This window comes from Neophocaena asiaeorientalis, unplaced genomic scaffold (genome assembly GCF_003031525.2).
Source record: "Neophocaena asiaeorientalis asiaeorientalis breed wild unplaced genomic scaffold, Neophocaena_asiaeorientalis_V1.1 scaffold98, whole genome shotgun sequence".
NCBI classification, from domain to species: Eukaryota; Metazoa; Chordata; class Mammalia; order Artiodactyla; family Phocoenidae; genus Neophocaena; species Neophocaena asiaeorientalis.
The window spans coordinates 1743478-1760661 of NW_020172459.1; the positions used below are offsets into that span (position 1 = coordinate 1743478).

At 46.7% G+C, this 17184-nt stretch overlaps 1 protein-coding gene across 1 annotated transcript in view; it reads left to right on the plus strand.

Annotated features, from left to right (window-relative positions):
- LIMS2 (LIM zinc finger domain containing 2) overlaps nt 1-17184 on the plus strand; it is a 58367-nt gene that overhangs the window by 9982 nt on the left and 31201 nt on the right. Inside the window, exon 2 of the mRNA XM_024738018.1 lies at nt 12-114. The gene's annotated coding sequence lies outside the window, so the exon portion shown is untranslated. The remainder of the gene's footprint in view (nt 1-11; nt 115-17184) is intronic.

Genomic DNA, 17184 nt, shown 5'->3' on the forward strand with positions numbered 1-17184 from the left:
TTTTTGACCAGACACTTTTAAGAAGCTAAGGTTGACTTTATGGAGCCAAGGCTTACAAAACCCTCTTTGGAACACCAGCCTGTTTCCTGGCTTACAGGTCTCCTAGCCTTACAGGTGAGTAAGGAAGGTCACTTCCTGGCAGGCCCAGGATCCTTAAGATATCTTGGGAACCTTGAGAAGAGAGGAATTCACCTAAGTCTATAGGTACTGCAGTGAGATCTGGTGGCTCTTCTTTGCTTGGTTTCCTAGCCTCAAGAAGCTTTTTTAAAAGTGCAGTCTGGGGCTTCCCTGGTGGCGCAGTGGTTGGGAGTCCGCCTGCCGATGCAGGGGACGCGGGTTCGTGCCCCGGTCTGGGAGGATCCCACATGCCACGGAGCGGATAGGCCCGTGAGCCATGGCCGCTGAGCCTGCGCGTCCGGAGCCTGTGCTCCGCAACAGTGAGGGGCCCGCGTAAGTGTACTCTGAGGACTTCCCTGGTGGTGCAGAGGTTAAGAATCCTCCTGCCAATTCAGGGGACACAGGTTCAATCCCTGATCTGGGAAGATTCCACATGCCGTGTGGAGCAACTGACCCCATGCGCCACAAGTACTGAGCCTGTGTGCTGCAACTACTGAAGCCCACGTGCCCTAGGGCCCCTGCACTGCAACTACTGAGCCCCTGCGTACTGCGACCACTAAAGCCCGCTCTCCACAACAAGAGCAGCCACTTCAATGAGAAGCCCGCACACCGCAACGAGGAGTAACCCCCGCTCGCCACAACTAGAGAAAGACCGTGCACAGCAACAAAGACCCAGCTCAGCCAAAAAAAAAAAATGTGCACTCTGAGATTCCTTAGGAAAACTTCCAGTAAAGCGAACTTAGGAAGGCCTGAGGTAAATTACCATTCTTGCTGCATCTGTGAAAACACCAGGCCAGGTCTAATGAGACCAGACTTATTTTGCAGGCAAGATTAGTGTATCTTTGAGATTAGAGACCTGAGAGCAAAAATTGTGTTTCAGTAGAAAACTATGCACTGTGCATTCTTCTAGGTATTCAGATTCCAGCCCTGTTCATTGCCTTTGAGCCACTTTGCACTTTCTTTGTAAATTGTGGGTAACTGATGGAGGTGCAAACTTTGTCTTATCTGGTAAAGGTTTCTTTTTGAAAATTATTTATTTATTTATTTTGGCTGTGTTGGGTCTTTATTGCTGTGCGTGGGCTTTCTCTAGTTGTGGCAAGCGGGGGCTACTCTTCATTGCGGTGTGCAGGCTTCTCATTGTGGTGGCTTCTCGTTGCAGAGCACGGGCCCTAGGTGCGTGGGCTTCAGTAGTTGTGGCACGTCGGTTCAGTAGTTGTGGCTCACGGGCTCTAGAGTGCAGGCTCAGTAGTTGTGGCGCACGGGTTTAGTTGCTCCACAGCATGTGAGATCTTCCCAGACCAGGGCTCGAACCTGTGTCCCCTGAATTGTCAGGTGAATTCTTAATCACTGCGCCAACAGGGCAGCCCTTATCTGGTAGAGATTTAATTGACTTCCTTGACACTGGAAGAATCGGTTTTGGTACCTACTTGCACATTGAACTGGACCCTGCTACCTTTCCCAAATTGTCAAACCTTACTAAATTTTCAGTGTTTCCAGTTTGTGTCAGCATCTGGCAAGAACCCTCCAAATGAATGTTTCCAGTTTTCCTCCTTCCCACCCAACTTGGCATCACTAAGGCTGAAGCCTGACCAGCTAGATCCCTGTTGGGTCTCTGGATTGCCTGGCCATTTCCCCAGGATCTGGAGAAGCTTGGTGACTTGTTACAGACCTGGAAGGAGTTATTGCTGCGGCAGACATTTCATGAGCTGGATTTCCCTGGACAGGTGGGCCAAAGGCTTGGGTCATACATGTCCTGTATGGAGGCAACCAAGACTGTGAACAGCATCACCAAAAGCATTGACATCTAGCAAGGGGGCTTTAAGAGGCTCAATAATCAGTGCTGCTGCATAGCTGAAAGATTTTCCCCCACTGACCTCTTAGAATCTGCTGGACTAGGTACTTTCAGCGTTCAATCTGGGGCTCTTACTTTCGTACAGCTTTTATATTCCTTTTTCATTTAGGTTTCCCTCTTTTAAGAAGTCTGATCTCTAGGACCCTGAAAGAACTGACCTTCGCCACCACCTTCCAACAGATGGTTCAAATGGTTTTACAAAACGCCAACAAGAATGCCTGAGATATGAACACTTAGACCCTTCCTCACCTGCACAGGAGGTTTATGATTGCCTCTGAGTTCAGCAACAACTGAAATTTGAGGGGAATAACCACATTGACCCCCTAATGTTCTGGGAGATGGCTAATTGTGAAGGACCACCCTGTGCTTGCAGATTGGACGTGCCTCCACCCTTTTTCATGACTCCCTTGTTTATCTGGCTCTATAAAGTCCCAGACCCCCTTCCACTTTTTTGAACCCTTTTCCCTAGCGCAGTAGGCTGAATAGAATCATCTCCTTAATTGTCCAGTGCATTTTGTCTTCCACAGTGCTGAGATCTTACTTTAGTTTGTTGTATCTTATGCAATAGAACGTTTTCAGCACTACTGTGCCACTTAAGTTGCATTGTCCCTTTAAGACCAGTAATTCTGAAGTTAAAGGAATTGAATGATTTAAATGTTGGAAAGACCAAATTTATTTCTCCCATCTTTTAAAATTAGATATGAAAAAACTGCTAGGACATCTTACAGGTTAAGTTACCAGGCAGTCTTGACTAGAGTAATACGCACAATAGCTGAGAGACCGGTAAAGCCTATGCATTCAACATTGCTGGATGCAAATACAGTAAAAAAAAAGTCACAGAAGTGAATCTGTTTCTGGAATGTTGGAGTGAAGGGCATGGTGGACTCTCCCCCCAACAAAACAACCATTTAACTGGAGAAAATGATTAAGAAGAATAATTAAAAGCCTCTGGAAATTGTCCTAAGGGCATACAGCAAATGGAGAAACATTCATTCAAGAAAACCTAAATCTCAATAAGATTTCTTTGGCAACTGAGCTACAACCCACTCCCTCCCCTGTCGGCTCCACCTTACAGAAACTCTATTCCAGGCACCCTACTTGGTGCAGGCAAGAAGAGGAGGGACTCCCTCTCCCGCAGACCCTACCAGTAGAGCAGAGGCTCTACTCCAGGTGCACAGGCTGAGAATCCTGGGGCCGCAATCCCCACCCCAGATTGCTTATGGGGGGAGGTTCCACACCAAGAGGGGCAAGCCAAGAAGACCAGGAGCTACTTTTAGCCCAGAGCCCACTTTTAGAGAAGACATGTTCAGTTTAGGATAAGTGGGTTGCTGTCCCTAAGCCTAGATCCTGTGCGGTGGTGCAGAGATTCTCTCCAGGGGAGAGTCAGACCATAAGAACTAAGAGCTCCCAGCTCTGTCCGAGGGGGACTGATTTTATTTGCAGGAGAGGGTGGAAAATTTCATGCTAAGGGTGTTGTTGAAAACGAGATTTTGGTTGAGAGCGATTAAGAAGGCACTCATAGCTCCATGATATTAGTAGCAACAAGCAAAACGGCAGAGCAGCCAGAAGTTTGATAGAGAAAACCAGGGAAAGAGACAGCCAAGAAAAATTCTCCAGGGATCACAGTCAGCCATGGGTGTCAGGAAGTCTGTATACAAGCATTAGGCTTCACCCGCTTAGGGGCAATCGCAGCAGGATGTGAGCAGTCTTGGAAACACTTTCCAGTCTGCACAAAAACTCAGCACAATGTGGAAGCCTCTTTGGCACAAGGGCCTTAAGCAGAACTTCTGACCGAACACTAGCTGAACAATAAGCTACTTTCATGCAGAGGCAAAGCCTAGGAAGTCAGGCTTTAACGTAAAAGTTAAAGGAGTTTGGAAGACTGTGTGCATGGCCAAGGCTGAACATTCTTAGGAGGGATCAGAGGGGGACAATCCAAGCTACTGGTCTCTGGCTGAACATAGGCCAAGAAAAAAAAAAGATCCTCAAGCTGTGATAGCAGCATCCAAACCACACATACACCCAATGGTAAAGGGTAAAAAATATAACTGTTCAAGGGGGCTTAAGCACACCCATTGACCAATAAGTGGCTTATGCTGACCCAGGGGTGACCCCTGGGAAGCCAGACTAAAATATAAGAGCAAGACAAGATCTGAATAGGGACATCAGAAGCTTCACACTGCAGGGGAAATAGACTTCACAGAGTTAGTTCAGCAAGTCACTAAACAAATAAATGACCAAGCAAAGAACAGCATCAATTCCTGGGGGATGGAGAGAATTGGTATCCAGAGTTGCTAGTATAATATCTAAAACATCCAGTTTTCAACAAAAACTATTTGACGCACACAAAAAACAGTAAAGTGTGACCCATACATAGGAAAAGAAGCAACCATTATAAATATTTTCAAAGAACTAAAGGAAACCATGCTTAAAGAATTAAAAGATGACTTGGGAATTCAATGGCAGTCCAGTGATCAGGACTCAGGTTCTTATTTATTTATTTATTTAGGCTGTGCTGGGTCTTAGTTGCAGCATGTGGGCTCCTTAGTTGAGGCATGCGGGATCTTTAGTTGTGGCGTGCAAACTCTTAGTTGCGGCATGCATGTGGGATCTAGTTCCCTGATCAGGGATCGAAGCTGGGCCCCCTGCATTTGGAGTGCAGAGTCTTACTCACTGGACTACCAGGGAAGTCCCTAGGACTCAGCTCTTTCACTGTCATGGCCTGGGTTCAATCCCTGGTCCAGGAACTAAGATCCCATAAGTCGTGCGGCGTGGCCAAAAAAAAAAGAAGACGACTTGATGACAATGTCTCATCAGATAGAGAATACCAATAAAGAGAAATTATATAAAAGAACCAGATAAAAATTCTGGACATGAAAATTCTGGTACAATAACCAAAATGAAGAATTCACTGGGGCTTTCTACAGATTTGAGTTGGCAGAAGAAAGAACTGGTGAACTTGAAGATGGGTTCAATAGAGATAATGCAATCTGAAAAACAAGAAAAATAATCAGAGCCTCAGACTAATGTGAGACACTATTTAGTGCACCAACATATGCATAATGGAGAAAAGGGAGAAAAGGGGGCATAAAAACTATTAGGAGTCATGGCTGAAATTTTCCCAAATTTGATCATAGACATTAATCTGTACATCAAATAAGCACAATGAACTTCAGGTAGGATAAACATAAAGAGATCCACACTGAGATATATCATAGTCACAACACTGAAAGTCAAAGATAAAGAGAAAATATTAAAAAAACAGCAAGAGGAAAACAATTCATCACATATAAGATTGACAGCTGACATCAAAAACAATGGAGGCCGGAAGATGGTATTCAAAGTGCTTAAAGTAAGATCCTGTCAACCAAGAATTCAATATCCAGCAAAACTGTCTTTCAAAACATAAAGATATTTCAAAATTAAGGGAACCTGAAAAAATAAATTGCTAGCAAGCCTGACATAAGAAATACTAAAATAAGTTCTTCAGACTGAAAACAAATGACACAAGATAGTAATTCAAATCCATGTGAAAAACAAAGTGTCAGTAAAGATGGATAATTTCAAAAGACAGTATAATTGCATATTTCCCTTCTTTTCTTCTCTTGTTTAAAACGTAATTACCTAGGATATATGTATATAACTGTATTCTTAGGCTTTTCTTGACACATACTTATAGAAGTATTTGTCAAGATTTTGTCAAAATGTTATCTGACAATAACAGCACTGAGGAGGGAGGTGGCAACAAAGCTGTTTTGGAATAAGGTAATGACACCAGATGGTAACTCAAATCCACAAGAAAAATAGAATCAGAAATGCTAAAAAAAGTTTAGTATAATTTTATAAATATATAATTACTCCACTTTCTTCTCACAGAATCTTTAAAAGACACAGGATTATGTAAAGTAAGGATTATAAGAATTTATTGTTGGGTTTATAATATATATGGACATAATATGTATAACAATAACACAGAGAAGGGAAGGAGACATCTACAGACCACTCCACCTAACAAAAGCAAAATACAGGGGTTTCCCTGGCAGTCCAGTGGTATAGACTCCACACTTCCAATGCGAGGGGTGTGGGTTTGATCACTGGTCGGGGAACTAAGATCCCACATGCTACATGGTGCAGCCAACAACAACAAAAAAAAGCAAAATACACGTTCTTCTCATGGGCACATGAAGCATTCTCCAGGATAGATCATATGCTAGGCCAATAAAACAAAGCTCAAAATATCTAAGATGACTAATATCGTACAAAATACGTTCTCTGACAACATGGAATGAAATTAGAAATCAATAACAGAAGGAAATTTGGGAAATTTACAAATATGTGGAAATTAACATAGTCCTAAAGAACACAAGGGTCAAAGAATAGATCACAAAGGAAATTAGAAAATACATTGAGATGAATGAAAATGAAGACAAATATACAAAAACTTACGGGATGAAGGAAAAGCAGTACTCAGAGGGAGATTTGTACCTGTTAAAGTGTACATTAAAATAGAAGAAAGATCTGAAATCAATAACCTATCTTTTCACCTTAAGAAATTAGAAACAGATGAGAAAACTAAACCCAATGCAAGCAGAAGGAAGGAAACAAAATAAAGCAAAGTGGAAATAAATAGAGAATGGAAAAATAAAAGTCAATGAAACCAAAGCTGGTTCTTTAAAAAGATCAGCAAAACTGATAAACCTTCAGCTAAACTGACACACACACACACACACACACAAATGACTAAAATCAGAAATGAAACAAAGGAATCACAAGACTTCTCTGGTGGTCCAGTGGGTAAGACTCCATGCTCCCAATGCAGGGGGCCTGGGTTTGATCCCTGGTCAGGGAACTAGATCCCACATGCATGCCACAACTGAGAAGTCCACATGCCACAACTAAGAAAGTCCATATGCTGCAACTAAGAGTCTGCATGCCGCAACTAAAAAAAAAAAAAAAGAAGAAGAAGAAAGGAATCACTATCAAGCTAACAGAAATAAAAGGGTTATGAGAGAATACTCTGGGGGACTTCCCTGGTGGTGCAGTGGATAAGACTCCATGCTCCCAATGCAGGGGGCCCGGGTTCGATTGCTGATCAGGGAACTAGATCCCACATGCATGCCGCAACTAAGAGTTCGCATGCCACAACTAAGAAGCCTGTGTGCCGCAACTAAGGAGACAGTGAGCCGCAAGTAAGGATCCGGTGAGCTGCAACTAAGGAGCTCACATGCCGCAACTAAGGAGCCCTCCTGCCACAACTAAGTCCCCACACAACCAAATAAATATTAAAAAAAAGAATACTATGAACAGTTCTATACCAATAAATTAGACAACCCGGATGAAATGGACAAGTTCATAGAAACACAAACTACCAATACTAACTCAAGGAAATATAGAAAATCTGAAAAGACTCATAACAAATAAAGAGATTGAATTAGTAATTTAAAAGCTACCCACAAAGGAAAACCCAGGACCAGAAGTTTTACAGGGGAATTCTACCAAACGTTTAAAGAATTAACACCAATCCTTCACAAACTCTTCCAAAAATAGAAGAAGCGGGGACACTTCCCAACTCATACTGTGAGATCATGTACTTGATATCAAAACCAGAGAAAGACATCACAAAACAAAGAAAACCACAGACCAACATCTCATGAATATACACAAAAATCCTCAGCTGATTACTAGCAACCCAAATCTAGCAACATGTACAGAGGATTACACACCATTACCCTAGGATTTATCCCAGGAATGCAAGATTGGAATAATATATGAACATCAAACAATGTAACACACCACATTAATAGAATACAGGAGAAAAGTGACATGATCCTTTCAATAGATACAAGAAAAGCATTTGACAAAAATCTGACACCCTTTCACGATAAAACATATATAACAACCAAGCAAGACAGGGAAATTCCTCAGCATGATAAAAGAGGTCTACAAAACACAGCTAATATATTTAATGGTGAAAGACAATACTTTCAGGCTAACAGCAAGAACAAGATTTCTATTCAACAGTGTACTGGAGGTTCCAGCCAGGGAAAATAGGCAAGAAAAATAAAAGCATCAAGTTTGGAAGGGAAGAAGTGAAACTATATTTGCAGATGACATCTGTTATGTGGAAAAACTTAAGGAATCCCCTACGAAACTATTAGAATTAATAAACAAGTTCAGCAGGGTTATTGGATACAAGATCAGTGTACAAATTTTAATTGTATTTCTATACACTAACAAGGAAATATCTGAAAAGGAAATTAAGAAAGCAAGTGCATTTACAATCACACCCAAAAGAATAAAATACTTGGGAATAAACTATCTAAAGTAGGGCAAGACTTGTACACTGGAAACTACAAAACATTGTTCAGTGAAATTAAATAAAATCTAAATAAATGGAGAGACAACCCATGTTAATGGATCAGAAAACTCCTTTAGAGTCACACTTACCCCCTCTCCAACCATTCCTAACCCCTGGCAACCACTAAACTGTTTTCCTTCTCTATAACATAACTTTGTTATTTCAAAGATGTTATATGACTTGCATAGTACGTCATCTTTGAAGACTGGCTTTTTTTTTTCACCCAGCATAATGCTCTTGAGATATGTCCAAGCTGTGTGTGTATCATTCCTTTTTATTCTGCCTCCCCATGTTACCCTTGAACATATTTTTAGAATTCCACTTTGATTTATCTGTAGCGTTTTTTGGTGTACCTCTTTGTATAGATTTTTTAGTACTTGCTCTAAAAAGTCATTGTATGCACAGTCCACTAGTGTCGACATTTTACCATTTTGTAATAGTGTTACCGGTTGCTGGGGTTCTCTACATTTTTTTCAGTCTATCCCTCAGTGTTCAGTTTGGGTAGTTTACGTTCCTCCATCCCGGGATTTCTCAATCTGGCTGGTGGAAATAGGCATTGTTCTTGGCCCCGTAAAGGTACCAGACACTGTTTCCTCGCACTATTTCCAGTGGTTTTCCCCGAGGGAGTAGTTTCTCACATGCACGTGCTTGTCAGCACTCAGCTGAGTACTTGAGGCGGACCCTCTGATCTTCGGAGTTCTCTCTCTGTGCAACCTTCTCCTTCCCAGGATCCAGTCCCATGAAATCCAGCTGCCTCTGTCTCCCTGGGCTCTCTGCTGCATCTCTTTAAGGGAGTTCTCTCAGCTCTGCCTGGGTTCCTTTTCTCCAAGCTCAGGCCTGGGAGCGCTCTTGAGGCAGTAGGCTGGGGCAATCACTGTTCACTTGTCTGTTCTGTCTCTTATGGATCACCATCCTGATGTTCAGTATCTTGAAAACAATTGTTTCATATATTTTGTCTCTTGTTTTACATATTTTGTTTGGTTCCTGCTACTGCATCTTGGCTGGGTATAGAAGTCTTAGTAATTATTTTTTGTCTTGGAAAATATAGTTAGTTTTCATAAACAGGTATCATGTTAATACGTACTAATGTTCTTATTGATTTTTTTTTTTTAAATCTGCATCAGGTCTTAGTTGCAGCATGCAGGATCTTTTGTTGAGGCACGCGGGATCTTGTGTTGCAGCACCCACACTTCTCTCTAGTTGTGGCGTGCGGGTTTTCTCTCTCTAGATGTGGCGCGTGGGCTCCAGGGTGTGTGGGCTCTGTAGTTTGCGGCACACGGGCTCTCTCACTGAGAGAGTTGTGGCGCGCGGGCTTAGTTGCCCCGTGGCATGTGGGATCTTAGTTCCCCAACCAGGGACTGAACCCACGTCCCCTGCATTGGAAGGCGGATTCTTTACCACTGGACCACCAGGGAAGTCCCCATTCTTATTGATTTTTAAATGAATTGATAACTAATTAAATTTTTTTCACTTTAATTTCTAATATGGTAAATATTGATAGATATAACCCACATAAATAAAAGTATCCTTGCTCTACCTTGGTATATCCTTGGTACCAAACTATCTTTGGTATCCTCAATACTTTTGAGAACAATTTACATATATGAGTTTATTTAATCCCCACAAAATCTTTATTAGGATTACTGTTATCAACCCTGTTTTACAGGTGAGGAGACTGTGGCTCAGAGCAGGGAAGCAGTTGTCCGTCACACAGGAAGTGTGAGACAGTATCTGAACCCATGTAGCCTGACTCTATGGTCTATACTCTTCAAACCACGATGCCACACTGCCCTTCAGAGCATGGGTTTTTCCACTTGATACAGTGTTTCTAAGCCTCAGAGTAACCATTAGATGCCGGCCCAGCCCCTTTTTGTCCCAGGTGTCTGCACCCTTCTTGCCCAGCAGAATCCTTGGGCTCCAAGTGTCTTCATGTGGACAACTCTGGGGGTGGCCCCAGGGGAAAAGATGTGCAGCTGATTTCTGCTTTGCGTTCATGCTTGGACCCCACCCTTACGGACTCGGTCCTAATCGACAGACATGCAGGTGGAATTACAGCTTCTCTGGGCGGCACCGGTCAGAGGCCTTGGGCCTCCCTGTAGCTGGTCAGTTAATGGAATAGCATTAGTGCTGGTCAAAGTTACGGCGCCTTGGCGGGGCTAGGGGTGTTCCCAGACCTGCTTCTCCCGGGGCAAATCTCAGGCTAGTGAACAGCTATGAAAGTCCGGCATACGTAAGATGACTTTGAGCATTAATTGCATTTCCAAACAGATTCCGTTTTTCAAAGAATGCTGTCCATCAAGGTTTCCTCGAATGATAGATTCCCTTGGGTGTAAACTCTTTCAGTTCTACAAATTCAGTTCAGGAACTGATGTGTTGAGTAAAATGATATTTGAGATGCTTTCAGCAACAGGAGTATGATATGTACTCTACAATTAGGCAGCTCATCACACATGTATAAAACTGAGCAAGCATGTTTAAAACAATGTTCATTTAACAAATATTTACTGAGCAGCTTCTCTGAGTAGAGAGAGCCCCGTCCTTGGTCCAGGGGGTAGAGCAGTGAACAGGGCAGGAGTCTGTTCTTGGAGAGTTTACATTCTGGTGTCTAGCATATTTATAGCATGGTGGCAAGTCATTTTAAACAACACGTCAATACAGTATAACATCACTGGTTCCAGCAAATTGCTGAGTGCCTGCTCTAGATCTAGCTGGCCCTCTTGGGTGCTCTGTTGTGTAAAAGTTCAACAGTTCCAACCTCGAGGGGTGTAGCGTCTGATTGAAAAACGAAAACCAGTTATCCTCGTGAAAGTGGTGCACACGAATGCCGGCCCACCCCTAGCCAGCAGCACAGATCCAGGGAGATCCCGGAGCAGCATTTACGTACTACGCAGTGTGACTGATGCCCAGAGCTGGACGACTGGGGCCGCCCTGCTAAGTGCCCATCAGTGTGGCCATCTGCCGTGAAGAAACAGAGCATGGAATTGCAAACACAAAAGGAGCACAAAATAACTCTGCAAGCAGATCACCAAATAACTCTGCCCAAGTGAGACTGGAACAAAGGTGTCGTCAGCACCCATCTTGGACGGTGCAACTCAATTTTTCTTCTTTCTTTCTACTTCTGGACATTTCCCAATTCAATGAAAACTTTATAGCAGAAGATTATAATTGATTTGACATAAATCATCTTGAGACTTTCCTTCTTGGGGAAACAGTAACTGGCGGGGAGGTGTCTTAGTAAGCGGTCTTGGGTTATTCCATGTGGTTGCAGGTTCTCTCTTCTCGTGCCCTTGTTGGGGGGTGGCTTTGGCCTGCGTACCTGTTCTAAGCATCAGGCTTCCCAGGGGCTCATGAAGCCAGTTTAGTGAATGCTTAGTTTAGCAGGGGCGGCTGCACCTCTGCTGGCCCCTCTGAATTCAGAGGACAGCTGTCGCTCCATTTGTTCTGCAGCCCTGGCTCCCGGCCGGCAGGGAATAGGCTTTCAATGGCCCGCCCAGCAGGCACCTCCCCAGGGAGGCTGGCCCTTCTTTCCTCGGCTTCCTCCATCTTCTCTCCATCTCCCAGAAGTGCCTCCTGCCCCCGCGCCAGCTCCAGCCCAGCCTCCTGTCCAGGGAGAGATGGGACTGAAATGCCTGGGTACCCCGTGGTGACTGGACACTCCCAGGGGCTGCCCAGGCCTTCTCCACGTGGCCACGCCAGGAGGGCCAGGCAGCTGCTCTTCCCCAGAGAAGTGGCGGGCGGTGCTCGGGTATGGAAGCAGCAGGACGAGGCCGGGTGGCGACTCAGCCCTCTGAGGTAGAGACGCTGCGTGGTGCCCAGCGAGTGGTGCTTTTTGCTCTTGAGATGTGCGTGGGGCCCTGTTCCTGGCTCTCCCTGCCATTCCCTTTATGCCTTCTAAGTGGTCACGCTAATGTCGCTAATGGGGAAAGGGACCAGCCCTTGGGGGGGAATGCCCGGCTTACCTTGGCCGGATGCTGGGCCTCCTGCTGGGCAGGCCAAGGATGGACAGGCTGCGGGTGGGCGTGGGCACAGCCAATCTTTATTCTGCACACGGGTTGGAGATGCTCTGATGGGGAGGTTGGCGGTTGGTCGTCCTTGTGGAAAAGGGAAAGTGAAACAGACCTCGGCGCATTGAAGAAAGGTGCTTTTAGAAGCAGGGAGAGGCTGGGGACCACGCAGGTGAAGAACTCTGTGGTCACTGTGCACAGGTGGTTTCTTGTTGGGTGATGGAGGCCATGATGTTTGAGGTGCAAAAATGTGGCATTGCTGAATGCCTGCTGGGGGCTGTTCTCTGGCCACTCTTGTTCCAAACTCGGGAGTCAAGTCCGTCCCAGAGCCAAGGTAAGAGTGAAATGCATTTTTCTTTTCAAAGTTCCAGGCAGACAGTCTCTGGAAAGGCTGCCGAGCCACGAGCGGTGAAGCTCCTTGGCTCAGCAACACCCCTGAGTAAACCAGACTCTGAAGAAGGGTCCTGTGTTCTCCTTACCCTGAAGAAGGGCTCTGCGTCTCTCTGTTTGCTCTACAAGTGTTGCAAGAATTAGTGGGTTACGATTCCACCAGCTTATTTCACTGAGCGCTGCGTGGTCCAAGAAGAAGTAAGGACGTTTTGTGCTGGTCAGACGGTGTGTTCTGAGGGCATGCTCACATTTTAAAATGGAAAAGTGTATTTGTCAAAATGACAAATGTTCTGGTGTCTGTGGGTGTGCTGCCCGCTATTCATTTCTCAGCCTGGGAAGCCTGGGCTGGGGAGAGGCTCCAGCTGGAACAGTCCAGGTGCTTCCCTGGCCCTCCCCAGGGATTCTTGAAGGCCACTTCTGGAACAAACTTTACACTCGAAAGAGCTGGCTTATTTGAGTAATGTATTCCTACCCTACGAGGACCAGTGCTTGATCACCCCCAACACCCTGAGAGGGAAATGCCCAGACCAGACGCAGGGGGAGAGACCCCTGGGGCCCTCACATCACATGGGCCGTGACACCCGTCCTGCCTGCTGGGAAGGCCCATGGCAGGAGAGACCCTGAGACCTCCTTCTCCATCCCATTGCCACATGGGGGAAGGGCCCTGGCTCTAGAGAGGCCACTCAAGGCACCTGGAGACCCCCAGTTCCCACTGTCCTCAGCCTACTGATGAGGCCATGCTGGTTGAGGGAGGCCCGACCCCTCCTTTGGCCCCCATGACCCCCCAGCCCCCCACCATGGGACCCCTGGGCACAGGGCTAGCTCAGGTGTGGTGCTGGGCTGGAGTGGGGAGTGAGAGGGTGGATGGGCGGGGCAGCCAGGGAAACCCCTGGGAAGGGGGTGCTTACAGATGCCCCGAGGCCCAGAAGGTGTGGAGCCTGCGCCCGGGTGGGGGGGACCCCACACCTCCGGGTCCCTTCTAGGACAGCTCCCGTGTCGCTCCACTGCTTGCTTTGTGGCTCAGCCTTGCCTGTCTCAAAGCCTCATCTGTCCTGCTCTGAATCAGCACATTAAGTGGGTGATTCACGCCTCACTTCTGAGTGTCATCAGGGGCTCCCTCCCTGTCAAACCCCAGCCTAGGAACTGCACCCTTTCCCCCTCCCTCCCTCCCACGTCTCTGCTCCCCTAGAGCAGGATTTCTCCAAGCAGTTATAACGTTCTCTGTCACCTCCATTCTCCCCCTAGGGTGCTGCATGCCCCACTGCGGGGGAGCACCGTCTGCATGGCCACAGTGAGGAGTGCTCCTAGGGGTGGGGCACTGCAGGGTCCCACCGCACCCCTCCAGCTGGACTCAGGTCCCCTCACACGCACGGGCCTGCTCTTGACACCAAACCCAGGTCCCTCCCTGTCCTGCAACCGGAGCAGCTTACACATGGGAGCAGTCATACCCTCCGGGCTTCTGTGATACCTCACCCCTCTCCTCCTCACTCCCTGGTCCCCTGACCTCTCACCCTTGGAGGGCTCCTGGCTCAGAACAGACACCTTCAGTGACCTCATGAGCCCCAGGGTTGAAACTCCATCTGCACCAAACCTTCCACATCTTTGCAGAGATGGGACCTCTCTGAGCTCCAGGTTCACAGTGCCTACTCCCCCACTACCTTCCCTGGGATGTGCAACCGTGTGTTTATGGTTTCCTTTGCTGTGCAAAAGCTTTTAAGTTTCATTAGGTCCCATTTGTTTAATTTTGTTTTTATTTCCATTTCTCTAGGAGGTGGGTCAAAAAGGATCTTGCTGTGATTTATGTCACAGAGTGTTCTGCCTATGTTTTCCCCTAAGAGTTTGATAGTGTCTGGCCTTACATTTAGGTCTTTAATCCATTTTGAGTTTATTTTTGTGTATGGTGTTAGGGAGTGTTCTAATTTCATTCTTTTACATGTAGCTGTCCAGTTTTCCCAGCACCACTTATTGAAGAGGCTGTCCTTTCTCCACTGTATATTCTTGCCTCCTTTATCAAAGATAAGGTGACCATATGTGCGTGGGTTTATCTCTGGGCTTGCTATCCTGTTCCATTGCTCTATATTTCTGTTTTTGTACCAGTAACATACTGTCTTCATTACTGTAGCTTTGTAGTATAGTCTGAAGTCAGGGAGCCTGATTCCTCCAGCTCTGTTTTTCTTTCTCAAGATTAAATGCACAAATCTTAACTGTACATTTCATGATTTTTGACAAAAGCATACACTTGTGTGACCCAAGCCCCTATTAAGATATAGAACATTATCATCACCCCCAAAAGTTTCTTCATGTTCTTTTCCAGCCAATCCTTGCCTCCCACACACACCCTGAGGCAGCCACCATCCTGACTTTTTTCCACTACTGTCTAGTTTTTCTGCTGTAGAGCTTGCCATAAATGGAGCAGGAGCTCTTCTGCATAAGGCTTCTTTCACTCAGAGTCATGTCTGGAGATTCATCCACGTTGGGGTCAGTGTTGTGTCCGTCCTTGCTTAGACTCCGCCCCTGCACTCTGGCCCTACCTTCTCCCTTATTCCCCATGCCCCGCCCTCCCTCTCTCCAGACCACCTTCTTTCTGACCTCAGGGCAGCAAAAAACAAAAACCAAAAAAAAAACAGCACTTGTTGTTTTTACCGCCAACTCTTTTCCTCATTCAAGCGTCACCTCCATTTGCCCCTCCACTCTAAAGCAGCCCCGCACACTGCCTTTTCTTTGCAGCACTTGTCCCTGTCTAAAATCATGTTTGTTTACAGTCTCTCCCCACCCCCAGCTAAACTCAGTGAGAGCTTGGTCCAGGTCCTCTTGTTCACAGCTGTACCCCTGGTGCTGATATACCATGAATAGTCTTGAATGAAGGGGTGATGAGTGAGTGAACATGTGAATAACCACTGCCAGGCAACTGCCTGCTCTTTCTTGCAAATCTGACCTGTAGCTGCACTGTAGGGGGCTGGCCCACGACTCCTGGAGGCTCCACATCTCCAGCGGGGCTGAACGATGCCGCAGTCGCCGCCCAGCTCTTGCTGAGTTTGCCCCTGGCACAGGGAAGAGGCACTCTGGATGAGTGAGCAGCAGAGGGCTCTGGTTTGGCCACGGGCAGATAGTCTCCCGCTCAGCAACAGTACAAAGGGAGGCTGGAAGGCTGGAGGGCAGGCATGGGATCCCCTACAGGTAGGCAGCAGGTCCCTTTGGTATTCTGCCGTCTACTTTTCATCCCCTTTGGTTCCCACAGGACCCCAGTATTCGCTTAAGCATCCAGTCCATTTCTGGTGCACGGCCCCCAGCACACTTGCTTCTCTGTGTTCGCAGTTATGGAAAGCATCTGTCTCTCAACAGGCAGACGACCCAAGAAATCATCCACATTTTACACTTAACCATCAAATTACAGTTAATCAGAATCAGCTAAGACACGTTCGCCAAAAGAACAACTGCAAACCACACTAGTTTCAAGATATCAGCTACTTAGGGACAGGTGCCTTTTCCAAGCTTATTCTGCAGATATAAGGCTGCACGGTAGTATCAATTCATCTTTCTGAATTCCCCTGTTTATTCATAGGTTGCTATTTTGCATGGCCATTTCTAGATAGTCTTTGTTGCCAAGAAGTAATGCGCGACGTTCAGTCGGGTTAATAGACCAGGCTGCTCAGTTCTGCCCGCCCACCCCCCCCCACGCCCCCCGACGGTGTCATTTGGGCCGTCTCCAATTATGAGCTACACTCCACAGCCCCGCTAGAAATATCTGCCTTTAGGCAGAGTGAGGTTTTTGTTTTGTTTGTTTGTTTAATACTTTTCTCAGAATAGATTCCCTAAATGGTTTTATATCGCCAGGTCACTTTAATGGCTCTTCAGCTTACCAATAGCGAGCGCTTCATCATAGGCAAGAGGAGTAGTACCTGGCCCTCCTCCCCAACTTCGGCGTTTGGTCTGTCTTTACAAAGTACCTTCTGCTGGGTTAGGGGGCTGCTCACAGACTTGGATGAGATGGTAATTTCCTGGGGAGGGCACTAGGTAATCTCCTGGCCTGGCATCTAAGTATGCAGAACCTGGCTCCTGACTCCGAGGGGCGCCCCTCGACCTTGACCTCCCTGGAGGCGAGACTGCGTGGACTGGGAGTCCCCAGTGCCCCGGGAGGGAGTCGGTGCCCAGAAACATCCGTCTGCGGAATTAAAGCGCGAAGGTGACCCCCTTTCCTGCCCGGGGCCGCAGCGGGGACCCCGGGCTTGGGGGCCAGCGGGGAGGGAGGTGGTCTCAGCACCGCCGCTCTCTCCCCCGTCCTCCCACCCGCTGCGTTCGCGTTCCAGGGCGGCCCGGGACAGCGGAGGGGGAGCGCCGGGTGGGGCGCCCCGGCGGGGCGAGGGGGCTCGTTCGCGTTTATTATAACTTCCCTCCCTTTTAAAGGAAAGCTATGCCCGGAATCCGGGAGGTGGCGGGCGAAGCCGGCTGGGAGGACGTGACCC